Source organism: Lycorma delicatula, chromosome 10 (genome assembly GCF_047948215.1).
Source record: "Lycorma delicatula isolate Av1 chromosome 10, ASM4794821v1, whole genome shotgun sequence".
NCBI classification, from domain to species: Eukaryota; Metazoa; Arthropoda; class Insecta; order Hemiptera; family Fulgoridae; genus Lycorma; species Lycorma delicatula.
In genome coordinates, this window is record NC_134464.1 from 7,275,565 (window position 1) to 7,292,589 (window position 17,025).

The following is a 17,025-nucleotide window of genomic DNA, read 5'->3' on the forward strand; positions in this document are numbered from 1 at the left end:
TCATTCCTTTTTCATCAAAATGAAAGGCTTTCAAGAAACAAATGTATCCTGTGTGCTCTTTATTTTGCGCTCGTAAGTAACAAACATCTTTACCGTTGTACGATCAATTCTAATTTATCCTTGTATTTTTATTTAACATCACACTATTCGGTAGTCACTTATTCTAAAGAGAAAAAAAAATAAAATTACCTGTATTTTATCGAATCGGGCTATAGAACAGTTTACTTGTTCTTTGGAGTACAAGAAAGGAGTTAATTATTTTTCTGCTGTTGTTCTTAATAAGATCTAGTTAAATCTTTTTCCCCGTTAATTTAATTAAAATATTCTCTTTTACAGAAAAAAATAATATTCCGTTTTCAATGATTTTTTAATTCGTTTTTTTCATCGCTGTGTAATATGCGCTCAATGCCTTTTAGCTGTTTATTTTTTTGAATTTTATTTAATCTACCGATCATCTATGCAGATATTTAATATTTCTAAGAACTAATATAGACTCACCGCATCCGATTTTATTTTATATGTCGCTCTAATTAAAGTTTTACCTCTATTTTCTTTGATTTATCCGGTATTATAAGAGTTATTTTTTTATCGATGTATTTCCATCCTTAACCTTTCTTGATATTAATTGTATAATGCATTATCAGTGCAAAATATTTGTAGATTTAATACAGGTCTGTTGTCCTGTCACCGTCTGAAATAATTTTACCGTCTAGACGAAAACAACTTTATACTTAATTACATCGGGATAGGAACAGAACTTCTTAGGCGCACTCTTTGATTTTACATAATCGGTGTTATGCTAAATATATGCTGTAATTTTTTTCTCAAAAACAACCGCTTTAATGTAATTTAGTTAATTAGCGAATTCTTCGTTAAATACTAGCTAAAATAAAAAATGATAACTAATTGCAAACTTCAAGTTAATTTCTAGCGATTTCAATTTATAAATTTCTTCTGTATGAAATGAAGCGCGTCAAAACAGAGGTACTGGAATTTCTGATGAAAGATGCTATATTTCATCGGAAATTAAATACTATAGATTAAATAATATAGATTATCTATGTAGATTATTTGTAAATTCATTTCTACATTAAATAAATCGTGACCGATTATTTTTTCGATTATATTTCATTAAACTAAAAAACCCGTCCCCTATATCTCCCAAATTTTGAAAAATTTGTTACTATGTCGATAAGAAGATTATTCCGCTATTTGTTTTGTACTTATTATTCTGGTGAATTTACCACGTCGATACTACTCTCGATTCTACTTTCAAGATTTTATTATTTTTTTAGTCGATAAATTAATTAGCTATATAAGCGTGAAAATAAACGATTGAAATTTTATACGAAAAAAAAAATCGATCCTGACCGGAATTTGAATTCAGTACTTTCCAAACGAAAAGCTGAGATATTCATTATCTTTCTGTTACGGAAGTCAAGTTTGAGACGCATTTTGTTATCTTATTTCATCAGACAGCAGATCTAAAGATTTCAGATATGTTGTTAATTTGTCTTTTTCTTCAATTTCACATTTGAAATCTCCTAAGCCTCTTTTTTTTCTTAGTCTCGGTGTTTCATCCGTACTTACGCATACTCCAAACATAACTTTACATAATATGCTTCTATAACTCTAATATCTTCTTACGTAAGTACAGTTTCTGTTAAATAATATGCGTGTTTCTAAAAGATCATCCGATTTTGAAATTTCATAACTATTTAGCTTTTAGTCCGTTTTGATCGAGCAAAGTACCGTTACAAAAAGCGGGAACTCTCGAATTTCACGAGGTTGCCGCCGGGTAGCTCCAGAACTTCGTTCGCTTCAACGTTAGAAAAAATGGCGACTTCACGACAGAAATCACGCTTGTTCTCGCACAGCGTGAGTTCGTATTTACTGTTCGGTGTGATTTCCATAGCGAGTACGGCGCTGAACGTCCTTCCGCTAAGAGAATTAGGCTCGTATAGACGATTTAAAGACACGGGTTGTCTACGTAAGGGAAATCAAGCGGACTAACCCGTGTGTCAGACCAATATATGGAACGAATCCGTCTGACTTTCTCAAGCAGCCCCCGAAAATAAACTCGCCGTGCCGGTAGAAAAGTAAACGTTCTCAGAAAGTCTATCCGGTTTGTTTTGTGTGTCGTTTGCTTACGAAACCGTACAGGATTCGGTTAGCGCAATCTCTTTATGAAGGTGACACCAAAAACACCGAATTTTGTGAATTCGTCCTTAATAAGGCGGAGGAAGAAGATGACTATTTTGTAACGCGCTTAGTGTTTAATGACGATGCTACTTTTCATTTAAGCGGGAAGGTGAACCGCTACGATCGATATTAGAATGACGGGGTACGGAGAGATGCCGCGTGAATTTGGACAGCATGAGAGAGACTCTTCCAAAGTTATATTTTTTGTGCGGTTTCGGGGGAAAAGGTATACGGTCAATATTTTTTTCTTAGAGAACACTTTTGTGGGAACAACGTGTCTCGATACGCTTGAAAACCGACTTTTCCCTCTACTAGAGGTCGATTCGGATAAGTTATAACGGAAGGGGGAACATGTAGCGTGGTAAGTGCCACAACACGAAAAGTCTGAGTCTGAGGACTGCAGGTAAAGGCTTTTTTTTCTATTCGATAAAGCAACCGGAAACTACTTCACACCTTATTATCTTGATAATGATTGTTTCAGCGATGATTTTTATTTCACGTAAAATCGCGTATACATTTCTGATAATATTTATTATTTTATACTTTATATTTACTTAAAGCAGACGTCAAATATTTACAATCGATGCGATGTTTGATGAAAATTTATTTAGTTTGAAAAAAGAGAAAGACGATTTTAATTATTGAAATCTATCTAGTAAAGAAGGATAAATATAAGTAAAGCAACGTACATGGAATTTGTTAAGTAGGTATTTGGAAATATCCCTTGGAAGAAGACTGAAAAACTTGTAAAGAATATAAAGTTAAAATATAGAGAATTTAAAATTATTTATAATCTGAACAAAACTCAGGTAGCTTGGGTTTAAAATAAAAGACCGAAAAGAAAATCTGCAAAACAGTTAAGAAGCGAGACGAGAATGCAGTGTCCATCTCCAGTACTTTTATAAAAAAATAAATAAAACACTCATTTTATATATATATATATTATTTGGACAGTAAAATTTCAACCGGTGAAAGGATGTAAGGTGGCCTGGGCACAAACATTGACAATAAGAAAGCAAGTAAGCCAAAAATATCGTTTTTAAATTGCGTTAGAAAATGAATTGAAAATTAACCGGTTCGACTAAATGCGAAAGAAAGCGATATAAAATAAATCGAAGATGAAAGAAGCCGATAGTAATTTTTGAGCAAAAACGGTCGACTTTCCGTTTAAGGTTCCCAGAATCGGTAATTTATATTGTAAGTAAATATCGAAGGTAAAAACCTTAGACGATCGCACGACCAGAATACATGAAGCAAATACCAAACCGATGATATTCACGGCAGGACCCTGGGACGTCCCTGATTCAAATCCTGATTAAATACAGTATATTTCACATGCTATAGAGTTTTCCGTTTTTTATTCAGATTTACAAACAAGCTTTCTAGTTAACGAGTTGTTTTTATTATCGACCTAGGAAAAAACCGGCAAGATTACAAAATTCGAAGTCGATAGTTCCAGCGTTCAAGTCCTAGTAAAGCCAGTTATTTTTACACGGATTTGAATACTAGATCGTGGATACCGGTGTTCTTTGGTGGTCGGGTTTCAATTAACCACACATCTCAGGAACAGTCGAACTGAGAATGTACAAGACTACACTTCATTCACACTGATACATATCACCCTCTGAAGTATTATCTAATAGTTACCGGAGGCTAAACAGGAAAAATAAAGAAAGAGATAAGGTGGCATCAAACGTAAAAAGGTTTACGGTTAAAGACGTAAAAGAATCGGTATTAAACGCGTTAAAAAAATATTACCGTTTGAGGCTGGAAAAAGTATATCTGTCGTCTATTACAAATATTTAACTTTTTTTAAAACAAAATTCTAAATTAATAACAGATTTTGATAATAGAAATGTAGCGTCTTACCTTTTTTGATATCGGTATCGTTTTGTTAAAAACAGTTTTATTTATATTACAGAAATTTTTCTTTTTTGAGCGGAATAAATGGTATCTGCGAGACTCTTACCGTACGGTTTACAATAAAATTGTAATTTTTTTGGGATATCACTGCGTTTTGTTAAGATTATTCTTTTATTATTTTTACGAATTACTATTATTATCTAACGGGTTCATTATTAAAATTGATCGCCTTTCTAGAACAATATACATTTATTGATTTTCTCGGCCAATTTTTTTTTTTGACACTTCATACCGTATTTTTCCTTTTTTAATAAAATTTGTATAATCTCTCGTAAACTTATACTTTTTTTTTAAAGAAGCGATTGGAATTATAAAAATTGTTTCACCTTCAGTACTTTCATTAAAGTAACAGCATTTACTATTAAAACAAGCTGTAGTATATTTTCTTTTAAATTTTATTTTTTCCAGTACATTGTCAAGTTTTTGTACGCTATCTAGTACTATCAAGTACTGCTATATAACGGCGCGATTGTAAAGTCACCTTAAAAAATGAAAAAAATGACATATCGAGTCCCGCGGCGGTTGTCAAATGAAAAAATAAATTGTCTGACAAAATTCGAGGTACATTTTGAAAGTATTCTTTGTTATAAATCTAATCGAACTGAAATATAATGTTTTCGTGCTTATTTTTTAATTTTTCCCCCCGTTTTTACTTCGCTTTTAGGTCAGGTCACGTTTAGAACCGTAAACGTAGTTCGTCGACTTCGTCGTCTGCGGACTCTTACCGGCGTGGAAGTCGAGAGTTCCAGCGTTCAAGTCTTGGTAAAGGCGGTTACTTATATACGGATTTGAATACTAGATCGTGGATACCGGTGTTCTTTGACGGTTGGGTTTCAATTAACCACACATCTCAGGAACGGTCGAACTGAGATTGTACAAGATTACACTTCATTTACACTCATGCATATCATCCTCATTCATAATCTGAAGAATTATCTAAACGGTAGTTACCGGAGGCTAAACAGGGAAAAAGAAAAAAGAAATTCATAATTTAAGTGCCTGTAAAAGTTACTGAATTCCATTTCTGCAAATCAACAGCAAAAATAACTTTAAAATTAGCGATACGTTTAACTGAACCGAGATATATATATTAAAGAAAAATATCGGCTCGACTCAAATATTCAAATATATATCTGAAATGTAATATTATTTTAGTAGCTAGCCACCATCCCGTACTTTTTTCTCGTATTTCTTGACTCCGAAGTTAAAGGTATTCAAATTTACTTTTTTTTCTTCGGTGTTAGTATTTTCACGGACGTATCTGCTTCGTCAGAATATTTTATAAGTATTACTGTTTCTTTAAAAGATTCATCATGTTCAAATTTTATTTGTATGCGTAGAGAACTTGAAAAATTTGGAATAGTTTCTTAGTAATTATGTGTGGGCTGTTGATCTCAAGATTTATCGCCGTTCAAATTTCCTGATAAAGTAAAATGTTAGGTAAGATTCAGATTCCCGAATTCAAATTTTTAATGCGTTCTGAACGACGTTGAAGTTATTCAAGAACTCAAAAACCGATTTAAACTTAATATATTTCTCAAAGCTTGCATTTGATTTTGAGCCGAGCGTACGCGTTGCATTTCAAGTCTTTGAGAACGTTCTTGCGTAGATTTTACGTTGCCTGCGATTTTAAATTTTAGTAGCCCTACAAGTTTTTTTCTATTTGTGACGTAGGCGTTATTGAAAGTCGAATCTATGCCGATTACGGGTATGGCTTACCCTGATATAAATTTTTAGTTCAGGAACTAAAAATATTCAGTCTTACTCTGTACAGTCGTAAATTTGTAAACGGTCACAGTCGTCATTTCCTATAAATTTATTTTAAATTAATTTATTTTTACCTATATTATGATATCGATATAAAATAATATTTTATAGACGATGAATTAAATTTAGTAAAAAACATAATTGTTTTCTGACGAAGTCGATATTAACATAGACAACGACATTTTTATTTATAAGCTTTTTTATTATACGATTTACATAGTAGTGAGATAGATGAGATTTTAACTGCGGTTAACTTTCCAGGTGTCATAAGAAAGTTAAGGTAAAATTTTTTTATTCCGGTTCAGTAATTTTGCGGTTATCGGGAACTAACGAAAAAAATGCCGTCAATATAATAGAATTGTGGTTAGTTTTTTTTCTTTTATTTATATTTTTCAACAGTAAAGAATTTTAATTTTTTGCTATTTATTTAAAAATTTCCTTGATATTTTACTTCAAACTAGGTAATTATTTTTTTCCTAATGTGTCGGAATATATATATATATATATATATATATATATATATATATATATATATATATATGTATATATTTATTTATATTATTTCATTTTCAACAATTCTGTAAATGATTCTAAAAACGGTTTATTTGTTATATCGTTTTTTTTTTTTAATAATTTTTGTCTTCAAATTATATTTTATAAACATTACATATAATTTAAATATATTAGAATTAAGATTCATTATTAATTATTTTACCGGTTTTTTAATTATTATTATTATTTTTTTTTAGTTTTAAATTCGATTTTATAATTAGTTAAATGTATTTTATTTGAAAAATGTATTCACGTCGGTATAAATTGAATGTAAAATATTCAGTGGAATATAAAAATTCGTAAATTAATTATGAGCACAGGTCAGTTCATTTTTTATCGGCTACTGAAATAACAAATATACAGCTCTCTATTATATTTATAATTAGATCATACGTACGGTGCTGCGGGACGTATTCGCCCAACTCCAGAACCGATTCAGAGGCGCCAAAAGGAGAAAAAACGTTCATGTCCACACAAGTCCTATACTGCCTTGTTTGCCTTCTGGACGCCATTCTGTGATTTTCAACAAAAAATTTTTTTTTCAGGAGCGGTAAACCTGCGTTAATTAAATTTAGAAAACTTAATTTTTTATTCTAAAAAATAAAATATTCTGAAAACGTCACGTCAAAAATTCCAAAACGGAGGCTATTTTAATTATTTATTCTTCAATGTCTGTAATTATTTCTTTGATAAAATGTTTAATTATTAAAAGATTTATTAAGGATTTTATTTTGAACAAAATGATACCCCATTTTTAAAACTCCGTTGACAAACAATCGAGTTATTGCAAACAAGTAACCCGATATACGTACGCATTTGCACCGTAATGCAAGGTGATAACTTTTGCTTGTTTTTGTTTCCTCAATTAAACGTAATAAATATTGTTAATAAAAAATAATAAGAGTAAATTAATTAAAATTAGCGGTTTTTAATATTTTATCCCTTCTACGTTGTACGCTTGGAAATGCGAAATTTTTAAAAACATTTAATCAAGACACATTTATAAAATTATATTCGTATAGTATTAAAATTATTATAATAGTCCTTTCCTTTAAACTCTGCTGTCTAAACATTTTATTTGCTTTGCTTACGCGCGTGCGTGTGTTTGTATTGAAGCAGAATGACACACAATTAGATCGCATAGACAAAACCGAAAGGGAAGAATAAAATAAGAGAACAAATTTCTTAGTTATATGTAATAAATCCTTTATGTCGAGAAACAGCGCTCTCACTCCTCTCTCTTTCTCTCTACAGATATATTTATTAAAACGTATGACACATGTACGTGATATACGAAACTTTTAACCTTGACGTTTTTTAATATTACACTGGACAACTGTCATTGTTTTGTCTACTATAAAAAGAGATAGATACATTGCTTTAATGTCTCTCTTCCGGTTACAGTTTTTTTTTTTTTTTTTTTATACAACCGGTCGAGTAAATTAAATAAAATTAGAAAATTAATTTTTACAGTTGTTAAAGAGTTTTTAACGTTTGTAATTTATTTTAATTTTATTGTAAAATATTACTGTATAATAACCAAAGAAGTAGTAATTAATAATCGCGGCAAAGTACATTTAATCGGCGTAAATGTATAATCACGCCGATTAAAGTTGTAAAACGTTTTCTGTACATTTTGTGTCTGACGAGTCAGAAATTACGGTATACTTGTCGCATAACATCTGATGATACATTTAAAGCCGACTTCTTTGCTTCGTTGACCAAAATTTTAGTACTGTAACAATATTTTTGTAGCAATCGATCTATAAAAAGAGAGAAAATGAAACTAAATTTTGTAGTAATTATACGATAAAACTAAAATAAATTACGAATGTTAAAAACCTTTAATAAGAAAACTTATTACCTGTAATATATAAGTTTTAAACCGGTCTTACGTACTTTTTTCTTACCTTTCTTTCTTTTTCCTGTTTAGCCTCCGGTAACTACCGTTTAGATAATTCTTCAGAGGATGAATGAGGATGATATGTACGAGTGTAAAGGAAGTGTAAGTCTTGTACATTCTCAGTTCGACTATTCCTGAGATGTGTGGTTAATTTTGAAACCCGACCGCCAAAGAACACCGGTATCCACGATCTAGTATTCAAATCCGTGTAAAAATAACTGGCTTTACTAGGACTTGAACGCTGGAACTCTCGACTTCCAAATCAGCTGATTTGGGAAGACGCGTTCACCACTAGACCGACCCGGTGGGTACTTTTTTATACCTGTAATAAGAAATAATCTTAAAATAAGTTATAAACGTTAAAAATCGATTTAACTATTCGGTTTTCCATTAAACAATTTTTTTATTTAGATTAATATTTTAGAAATTTTTTAATACGATTATTCATAGTTAATTTCTTTTTATTAGTATTTTTATAACAGCCGTATAATCATTTTAATATACTGTAATAAAAGTGTATTCTTACAAGAAAGCTGAGAGGGATTAAATAACAGCCGATTAAACAAGATTGTAAGATGTATATGATATTTATTAATGTGAATATCAATCGTTACATTTCATTGTACCTCTTTGTTTTTGTTTTGGACATAATGGACTACGTTATTTTAACAGATTCACTTTTTTCTCCCCAGCTCCCTCGTAATTTCCCCGATATATATATATGCGATATGATGTTTTTTATTCCGATAAAAATGTCGCGAGAAAGTTTGCAACAAGTTTGTACTTTGCCAAACGCCGAGTTTATACTTTGGCATAAAATGTAAATTATTTATTTATTAAATACTTTTTCTCTTTTTTACATTTTAATTTTCTCGTAACGGTACCGCGTAAAAAAGTACAAAAATTAAAGTTATATTTATAATGTAATTTAATTATTATTATAAAAAATATCTTATAAGATGTATTCCTAAGCTGAAAATCGTGAAAAATGTTTTAAGTGCGGTGAGACGCGACGAATTTCACCGGTTACATCAGTTATGCCAGATTTTATCATCATCGTAATGTACGTCAAATATCCAAAGAAAAATTTTGAAAAAAAAATCTAATTTTTTATATTTTTTTTTAGGAAGGGGATAAACTCACCCCTAGATATAAAGTCTTTAAAAAAAATCGGGTGGAGCTGAGTCAGGGCGTACGGCTGTTGGTTTAATGTGAAACATTACAGACCTTGGATGAAGTTCCTCCGAGCTACAGACCGATCGATAGGAGAGCCACCGTCGTATCTTTTGAATAAAACTGAAAGACTGGGATGGAAAATTTTAGTCCCTTCGTTTGGCCGACTCTACAGATAAATTAGTCGGTCTGTATGTCAGCGAGTCGCTTTTAGTGTATCGGATCGAAACAAAAACGAGGAGACATCGATTGCGTACTAAATTTAATTTTAACATGAAACAGACGCTAAATGTTACACGATATTTATTTCGATTAATATTCGACGACAATTTTGTTCAACATCGGTCTGCGATATGAGAAGTAAGAAGCATAACGTATAATAAGCAGCGGTAGAGGTGCTCGCGCCGTGTCGGCTTTGCGACGTTCCCGAAACAGTTTCGCTTTCTCAGTACCGGACACTGGGGTACCTGTGCGCGGTACCTTTCCGACGATATGCGTAATTTATATTTCCGACTGGCTTTTACGCGGGCTGAGGCTGAAATATTGAATTTTTGTACTTTTTACACGTTAATATTGTCCAAAATACACTTATTATTACATAAATCGATCTATCTCGAAAAACTCTAAACGCAGACACACGAATCACCGCGCTATCACATCTAAATCGTCAGCTACACCGTGTAACGCAAACTCAAAGTCGTATCGGCGAGCTGACCGTGTAAGTTATAAAATAACACCGCACGAGACTAATAGTTAGTTAGGGAGTTATTAAGGCAGGACGATATTGACCTTTTCGTTACGCTACAAATTTCTGTTCTGGTACCCGTACGTTTCGGTGTGATTTTAAAGATGTTTCGCGTCAAAAACGCCAAAATATTGTATAAATATATAAACAATATCAAAATCGATCCGACTGTTAACGCCAAAACTCTGTTTCAGTCACACGACTTTGTGAAAACCTTTTTCTGAATATCTAAAAGGAATTTTTAAATAAAAATATAGGCGAGTAAATACAAAATAAAAAAATATTACGGTAATATATAAAATTTTTCTTTTTTGAGAAGACGGGCACCGACTGCTTTGATCATTTTGTCCTATGAAAACGGAATGTTGTAGAGTATGAAAAATACTGTTCCCGACCGGGATTCGATTCAAACCTGGGACTTCCGAGTGAAAGCTTGTAACCGTACCGCACCGCTACGGAGATCGGCAAAAGATATTTAGAATATAAAATTTTTTTTTTATTCTAAATACGTCAGTTATAAAAAAAAAAACTATAAAGATTTATTCAAAATAAACGATCGGAAATTTATTAAATTAACTATTTTACGTTTTAACCGCTAATTAATTTTTTTCTTAAAAGAGGTCTAAGTTTATCCCAGCAGTTATTCTGTCCAGTTGTAAAGAACACGAGTCGGTATACAAGTCAGGTCGACGGTGTAATTAACGAGTAAAAATTATTGCGGTAATTAAACACTAAAATATCCTCGTTTCAAATTATGCGATTACATCGTTAAAATTTTTAATATGTAATAAAGTAAATAATTCTATAAAATAGCAAACAAAAGCGTATTATCAACTAAACGTAACTATATATAATTAATGCCCTTATGAAATAATAACGTTATTCACTCTACGCGTGTCTGCATTAGAACGTTGTTAAAAGGTAGTTTGTTGTTGTTCTTTCAAATCCGGCTATGAACGCTGTTATTTTCGTGATTACTCGGCAATATTCGGGTCGGTAGATGTCTAGCACTGCGTACGTTTTAATTTCAACTCTCGATGAGTGTAGTCGGTTTTTATTAATGTGTTTCTGCTTCGATATGAACACACGCGTTATGAATCTATTATATTGTAAGTATATATTTATTTTATATTTGTTAAATAAAATTAATTTATTTATCGATAATAGATTAAATACGCTTTATTTGTAATCGTACATTTCTGTTTAATTCGTCGTATGAATTTTCTTATATACTATATTAAGTATAAAGAATAGCGGGCAATTTAGTAGACGTTTAGACATATTTAATTACGTATCTTTCTTTGTCTTATTTATTTAATTTCTTAACTTTTGAAATTTTTATTTTAAAAATCATCTTCGAGTAGAATATTTATTTCGATATAACGTTAATAACACCCGTTCAAAAATTACAAATGCCGTCTTCTGTTTTGAAGAAACTTTTAAAATAACATTTATACATGTAGATTTAAAATTTATCATCGGCAAAGATTTTTATTACGTTATATCAAAACGATGTCTAGTCATTTTAAAGTAAAAATGATTCTATAAAACGGCGGTTATTTGTATAATATAAATTCACATATTAACAACACGCCTTCAACGATTGTTTTATTTGTTAGGCACCTAAGCAGCGGAGGCTCGCGTATAGGCACTGTGGAACTGCAGAACTCCCTATTTCCATTTGTCATTATCATTAATACTTAATATAACGAGTCCTTTTTTTCTTTAATTTTTTCTTTATACTTTTACAATATATAATCCTAAAGCTTAATGTCAGTACTCATCCCCCCGTTTATAAAAAAAAAAAAAAAATACAAATTCCCAAAACGTCAAAGCCATTATAAAAATACAAAAAAGGCTTACTTGTTAAAAAAAAGAGTAGCGAAGCGGTTTCCTCAATACCTTCTTTTCAGAATTACACGTACCATTATATCATCGTACCTAGCTAATTTAAATCGAATATGACACTTCCCCTGTGAAATAATTTATATTTTACCCGTACTAAATTACGAAATTTTTTACCAGCGTATTATGTGAATTTTGAGAGCCATAATTCGAGTGAAAGGCCTTTTCGACGCATAATTACAATTTTAACGAGTAACTTACGTCAAAAATAAGGTATATTCTAAATTTCATCAAAATCGGAGGCGATTCCATAATTCTTTATAATTTATCGATTTATTTAAAATAAAAAATAATAATTATTGTAATTTTATAATTATATTTTGTACTATTAACTCTCAACTATTAACGTAAAATAATTATAAATATTTTATTACACATAATCGATTATATAATATTATAATATACATTTATATATATGTAATGTAAAGAGAGAAAATCAAAATAATTAAATTAATCGAATCGAACAGGACTTAAATAAAAATAATTTTAAAAGTTACTATAAACTGTTTTATAATCGGTTACAAAAATACGAAGCTCCAATATTAACGCTTAAGGATAAATCTGGTAAAATTGCACATAACAATAAAGAAAACGCGTAAATCCTTGCAGAAGCTTTTAATAAGATTTTGAACTGCGAAGAACCGAAAGATTTACTAGAAATAAGTGTTAATACAGAAATTAAAACGCCAGAATCAAACAGAAAACCGCCGACTTATAAAGAAGTAGAAAATGCACTTAAAGAAGTTAAAAATAATAAAGCGAGCGGAGAAGAGCAAACAGTGGCAGAAATTTGGAAAAATGCATATGTGTGGGTCTGTGGGCGTGCGCATGCGTACTTGTTCTGTTTAGTTTGTAAGAGGTGCTTCAATATAAAATAATCCCTCAATATAGTAACGTGCATTAATTTATTAAATATTGAGGATTAAAATTAACGTCATGTACTTTATGTTTTGGTACGGTTGGTGTTTTATTTTTGCATATTCAAACACACGAATGAATTAATACAGCTGTTATTATTTATAGATTACATAAGTTAATTATAGAATAAAAAATTCACTAAAGAATTTTTACTACATATATTAACTCCTTTATTTTTAATTTTTTAATTTTGAATTATTATATAATGTCGAATTTATAATCATTATTACCAAATTATAACTTTTAATATGATTGAAAATAATTTTAATTAGGAACAAAAAATTTAACTGTATTTGATGTTTTTCGTATCGATTTTTCATTTAATTACGTGAATTCTAGGTGCGATAATCAAACGATTGCAGGTGACGTGATATGTGACCTATTAAGAAGATATCGTAATACATTTTAATTTTCAGAGAAAATTAAGTTTAATGATTTATCATAGGGTATACCTGCCCGATTTACTTAACAGCGTGTCTCAAAAACAATCATCCGATTTAAAGTATTTATGTATTTTGAAAAATATTGAATATAAACGCTTATTAATTTTGTATTAATTATTTATTCAACAAGTTTTTTTTTACATACCAAGTCATAGATGCTAAATACGCCTGCCTCCCTTGGGATACACGTCATACGTCCACAGGGTAATCGAATTCGTCCCGATAAGCAAGCGTTTCTTTATTCGCTGGTGCCGCGGCTGCTGCTATGCGGTTTCGTAATTAGACCGCTGCAGCTGGAAGGGGAGACACATAGACGGAATCTTTTGCAAAAGCCCACAAGTAAAAATCGCACACGGTGAGGTCTGACGATCTTGGAAGCTGAATCGTTAATATCCATACGGCCGATTCGTAGTTGAGGAATACTATTATTCAAAAATTGTCGAACGTATAGACACCGGTGAGATGTTTCTCCATCCTGCTGAAAAATGAAATCTTCCGAATCGTTCTCTGAAAAGCCAGTTTTCAAGCAAATCGAGATACATTGTTCCCGTAACAGTGTTCTCTAAGAAAAAAAGGGACCTTATACCTTTTCCCGAGAAATTGTACAAAAAAATTAAGTTTGGGAGAGTCTCTCATGTTGTATAAATTCATGCGACTTCTCGGAACCCCAAACCTAACAAAATTAAATTCTACAAAATTCTCTTCTGATGTCATCCTGTTAAGCAGAAAACTCCACACGTCGTTGTTTGTCATACTCATAAAGAGCTTGCAGTAACCGAATCCTGTACGGTTTCATAAGCGAATGTCGACGCAAAACACGTCAGATAAACATTATGGAAATGTTTAGTTCTCTATCGGCACGGCGAGTTGATTTTCAGGAGCTACGTGGAAACTCTGACGGATGGATTCCACATCTTCGTGTGACACACGGGATCGACCGTTTGACCCCGTGTGACACACGATGACGATATAGTTTTTTAGATCGATAGGTCAAAAACTATAGTTTCACGTATAATAAACCTTTGGTTTATTAAAAGAACCAAGATTTTCGATTAGAAAAAATAGCACAGTCGATTACGAATGTAATCGATTCTTTGCACCGCATTCTGCTGGACTGCGTATGTTATGCGACGTTGCGTCGTCAGTGTAATATACCCAGAAACATCTTGTGCATCGATAGCGGGATTTTGGAACGAGTTTTTCTCTTTTTGCGTAGTACCGGGTTACTGCAAAGGATTTAATATGCTCATATATGTTTTTCTGTAAGGAGAGTTTTTTTTTTTTTTTAATTTTAACCTTTATTTTCAATTTGGTTTTTGGTTCTATATATTTAATTTTACTATCCGGGGAGAGGATTTTTGCACAACCCATCGGAGTTAGGTAAGTTTTATATACTTTCTTTAATCTATTATTTTAACTTTTATATTTTATCAACTTTGTCTGTAGTATTGGTTTTGAGTTTTATACGATAGTTTAATACGATAATGGTTACATGTGAAAAAAAAGTTTTTCATGATTAGCATATGACAACCCCATCTTCTTACAATTCCAACAACATTTTGTTCATCCCTTGCTGTAAGGCTTGGTCATATCAAAACTTTTTTCTGACAAACGTTTTAGGTAATGTTTAGTGGACTAACGACCTCTTTGAACCGACTCGATACTGCGCTATTAGAGAGGTATGATTTTCTGTCTTAGAAACACCATTTTTTCATGATTGATGATATCAAAAAACTTTATCCAAAGAATAGTAGAAACTTTAAACGAATTCAATATTTTACTTAATAAAAAAGGTTTTAACGATATTTTGTTTTTTAGAAAAAACCCCCATTTTTATCTTCATGGCCGATTTTGCCCGTTAACGAACTCGACCGAGATTTGGAGATCGTTATATTTTATGTATCAATTTGAAAGTGATTGGCACAGAATTACGGCAGTTATCATGTCCAGAATAAAGTGAAATAAATAAATATATATATATAACTTTTGAACTGACGGAGGTTTTGAGGTCTGTGGGATGTGAAACGCGAAGATATGTCGAAATTTTCCAAAAGTCGAATCACGGTACCGATTACAATAGGTAAGCTTTTTCATGAAATCTACCTAATATCCGGTGGTTGATATTGGAAAACCCGTGTTTGTTTCACAGTTAATAGATAAACATAACATCATCTACTATTACGCAGTAGATATACATTTAAAGTAAATATGTGAATTAATTACGAAACATTCTGAATAGATGATATTTTTCTACAGTAAACGGTATATAATAATGATAAATTATAAGTATCGATCAAAACATATTCCCTAAATTTCCATTTCTCTTAACCGGTCTCCAAGGTTCCCTGATTAACACCTCGGAACTACTACCTGTGGGGCAATAATAACAAAAAAAATTAAAATAAAAATATGAAAAAATATCAGAAGTTTTTATTGAAATAAAATTTATGTATTTTCATTTTAAAAAATGGGTGTAATTTAATAGGCGTACAAGGATGTCCTGTATTGTCTACATGAGATTTTTTATTGTTTTTAAACCGTTATACGTAGTAGTTACAGAAAATCCATATAAATAAAAATGTAAATGTTTGTTTGTTCAAAATCTTAAATCTCCGAAAGTTCACCGATTCCTCTAAAAAATACACGTTATACTAAATATTTTACGATTCCATTTCAATGTTTCCGATATGTGTGTCCGCTATGGGCTAAAAAACTACTAGACCGAGGGAAAAGGGGGAAAGAGAAAAATCTAAAAAAGTAAAAGTGAAGAAGGGAAAAATAAAAAAGGAAAAGGAAAAACTGAGAAAGGAAATGGAAAGGGGAAAGGAGAAAAAGAAAAAGGGAAATGCGGGAAGGAAAGTGAAACCCGTGGAACGGGGAAAATGGGGAAACGGAGAGGGAATATGGTAAAAATGAAAATGGAAAAAGGAAAGGGGAATGGGAAAAGGGTAAAAGGGAGATAGGATAAAAGGGAAAGGTTAAATCTTGTGAAGTTCCGTAATGTTCATTTTGTTAATATTTTATCAAACTTTCAGTTGTATTCATTTAATCTATACATATATAGTACTCAAATCTAGTAATAGTGAAGCATTGCCGGGTCTGCTAGTTTATAATAAAAATTAATGAAATACATTTACCAAAAAATAATAATAAAAGTAAATAAACAAATATATATTAAAAATATTAACCGTTTAAGTTTTAAGTAATATTACATATGTTTGATAAAAGTGATTAAATCTATAAGAATCTTTTTTTATCAATTTTTCGTTAATAATATTGTTCCATTTATCATGATATTTTTATTTTGTAGCGATATCAGATTTGGAAAAAGTTTTAAAACCTCTGTGTGTTCGGAATAGTAAATCCTTTACTTCTAAAAAATCGAAATTTTAAAAATGTAAACTTTTTTCTTAACTTCTCACAGTTTTAACTTATCGATTTTTAAGTTTACGTATTTTCTCTAAATAGCACAAAAAATCAGTGTTTAATTTTGG